Genomic DNA, 3,598 nt, shown 5'->3' with positions numbered 1-3,598 from the left:
ACAAAAAGGAGTTTCAGATTTAGCCAATAAAAATTACAAACAAAAAGGAGTTTCAGATTTAGCCAATAAAAAATTACAAACAAAAAGGAGTTTCAGATTTAGCCAATAAAAATTACAAACAAAAAGAAGTTTCAGATTTAATCAATAAAAATTACAAACAAAAAGAAGTTTCAGGTTTAATCAATAAAAATTACACACAAAAGGAGTAAGTTCCAGATTTAACCAATAAAAATTACAAACAAAAAGAAGTAAGTTTCAGATTTAATCAATACAAAATTACAAACAAAAAGGAGTAAGTTTCAGATTTAATCAATAAAAATTACAAACAAAAGGAGTAAGTTTCAGAATTTTTATTGGTTAAATAAAAAAGGAGTAAGTTTCAGATTTAACCATTAAAAATTACAAAAAATGAGTAAGTTTCAGATTTAACCAATAAAAAGTACAAAAAGGAGTAAGTTTCAAATATAAAACAAACTTAAAAAAAGTATATGTTTTTTTCTTTAGTGAAAATCTCATGAGTGTTGGAACAGCAAATCAAGGCACTTTCATTGATAACTGCGTCTATAAAGAAATAATTCAATAAAATCTACTCTGTGATGTAATGTTGTGATGATAGCTCATTTTTTAACTAAAATTTTAATAAAATCTTTTTTATCATGGATGGTGAACATTATTGAATGTCAAGTATGAGTACATTGTTGTAGAACTGTCAGACAATTCCAGAAAAGGCCGCAGGCCCAATAGCCTTCCGCAGGAATTAACAGTTATAACTGCCAGAAGTTACAAACCAAAACCTTTCTTATTTGCCACTAGTTACAAAATCAAACCTAAACCTTTTTTATTTGTCATTAGTTACAAAACCAAACCCAAACCTTTTTATTTGGCATTAATTACAAAACCAAACCAAAACCTTTTTATTTGCCATTAGTTACAAACCAAAACCTTTTTATTTGCCATTAGTTACAAACCAAAACCTTTTTTATTTACCATTAGTTACAAATAAAACCAAAACCTTTTTTATTTACCATTAGTTACAAAACCAAACCAAAACCTTTTTATTTGCCATTAGTTACAAAACAAAACCTTTTTTATTTGCCATTAGTTACAAACCAAAACCTTTTTTATTTGTCATTAGTTACAAAACCAAACCAAAACGTTTTTTATTTGGCATTAGTTACAAAACCAAACCAAAACGTTTTTTAAAATATTGTTGAATTTGTAGAATACTGCTTTCGTTTTATTTTAATGTTCTCAAGAAACCATGATATCCCAGTATTACCATGCTTTCATTAGCATAGCTGAAATTTTTCAGGAACCACGATGCTATCAAGACGCCATCTTTTATATTCTATGATATGGAACTTCTGGCTCAATAGACACCATGTTTGTTTTGTTCGTACTTGTTTCTCCATTAAGGTCTTAGGTTTCAAGGACCGAAACAATTCACCGATCTCGAGCGTTTCAAACCCGGAAGTTCTTTGGGAAGAATGTTTTTTTTTTGGGGGGGGGATACTTAGTAAGGCGTGAACGATGTATGGGAAGAACTTAAAGTTATATGATATGTTTCTATGCCAACCGTACTGATCAATTTAAATGGTGGATTATTACGATATACATGGTTTATTTTCTCTAGTCTGACATAAAACTGTATATTTTACTGGCTTCGTTAATAGAATTAGTATCATATACAGTCTCCTCCCATTACAACATCCGTGATTGTGGTGGTGATGTCTCCAGTTACCTTAGTCTTTAGTTTTATATGAATACAATATCTGTGATTGTAGTGGTGATGTCTCCAGATTTCTTAGTCTTTAGTTTTATATGAATACACTATCTGTGATTGTAGTGGTGATGTCTCCAGATTTCTTAGTCTTTAGTTTTATATGAATACACTATCTGTGATTGTAGTGGTGATGTCTCCAGATTTCTTAATCTTTAGTTTTATATGAATACAATATCTGTGATTATGGGGGTGATGTCTCCAGTTACCTTAGTCTTTAGTTTTATATGAATACAATATCTGTGATTGTGGTGGTGATGTCTCCAGTTACCTTAGTCTTTAGTTTTATATGAATATAATGTCTGTGATTGTAGTGGTGATGTCTCCAGTTACCTTAGTCTTTAGTTTTATATAAATACAATACGTTTGTTTGTGGTGGTGATGTCTCCAGTTACCTTAGTCTTTAGTTTTATATGAATACAATATCTGTGATTGTGGTGGTGATGTCTCCAGTTACCTTAGTCTTTAGTTTTATATAAATACAATACGTTTGTTTGTGGTGGGGATGTCTCCAGATTCCTTAGTCTTTAGTTTTATATGAATGAAATATCCGTGATTGTGGTGGTGATGTCTCCAGTTACCTTAGTCTTTAGTTTTATATGAATACAATATCTGTGATTGTGGTGAAAAAGACTAAGGTAACTGGAGACATCACCACCACAATCACAGATATTGTATTTATATAAAACTAAAGACTAAGTTAACTGGAGACATCACCACCACAATCACAGACAGTGTATTCATATAAAACTAAAGACTAAGGTAACTGGAGACATCAGCACCACAATCACAGATAGTGTATTCATATAAAAACTAAAGACTAAGGTAACTGGAGACATCAAGTTTTATATAAATACAATACGTTTGTTTGTGGTGGTGATGTCTCCAGTTACCTTAGTATTTAGTTTTATATGAATACAATATCCGTGATTGCAGTGGTGATGTCTCCAGTTACCTTAGACTTTAGTTTTATATAAAGACAATATCTGTGATTGTGGTGGTGATGTCTCCAGTTACCTTAGTCTTTAGTTTTATATGAATACACTAGCAGAGACTCAGATAATAATTAGTAATAGACTAATAGACTCAGATAATAATTAGTAGTAGACTACTAGCATAGACTCAGATAATAATTAGTAGTAGACTACTAGCAGAGACTCAACTAATAATTAGTAGTAGACTACTAGCAGAGACCCAAATAATAATTAGTAGTAGACTACTAGCATAGACTCAGATAATAATTAGTAGTAGACTACTAGCAGAGACTCAGATAATAATTAGTAGTAGACTACTAGCAGAGACTCAGATAATAATTAGTAGTAGACTATTAGTAGAGACTCAACTGATAATTAGTAATAGACTACTAGCATAGACTCAACTAATAATTAGTAGTAGACTACTAGCAGAGACCCAAATAATAATTAGTAGTAGACTACTAGCAGAGACTCAGATAATAATTAGTAGTAGACTACTAGCATAGACTCAGATAATAATTCGTAGTAGACTACTACCATAGACTGAGATAATAATTAGTAATAGATTACTAGCATAGACTCAGATAATAATTAGTAGTAGACTACTAGAATAGACTCGGATAATAATTAGTAGTAGACTACTAGCATAGACTCAAATAATAATTAGTAGTAGACTACTAGCAGAGACTCAGATAATAATTAGTAGTAGACTACTAGCATAGACTCAGATAATAATTAGTAGTAGACTACTAGCATAGACTCAGATAATAATTAGTAGTAGACTACTAGCATAGACTCAGATAATAATTAGTAGTAGATTACTAGCATCAGATAATAATTAGTA

This window comes from Limulus polyphemus, unplaced genomic scaffold (genome assembly GCF_000517525.1).
Source record: "Limulus polyphemus unplaced genomic scaffold, Limulus_polyphemus-2.1.2 Scaffold5185, whole genome shotgun sequence".
Taxonomy (NCBI): domain Eukaryota; kingdom Metazoa; phylum Arthropoda; class Merostomata; order Xiphosura; family Limulidae; genus Limulus; species Limulus polyphemus.
This window is presented reverse-complemented; position numbering follows the sequence as displayed.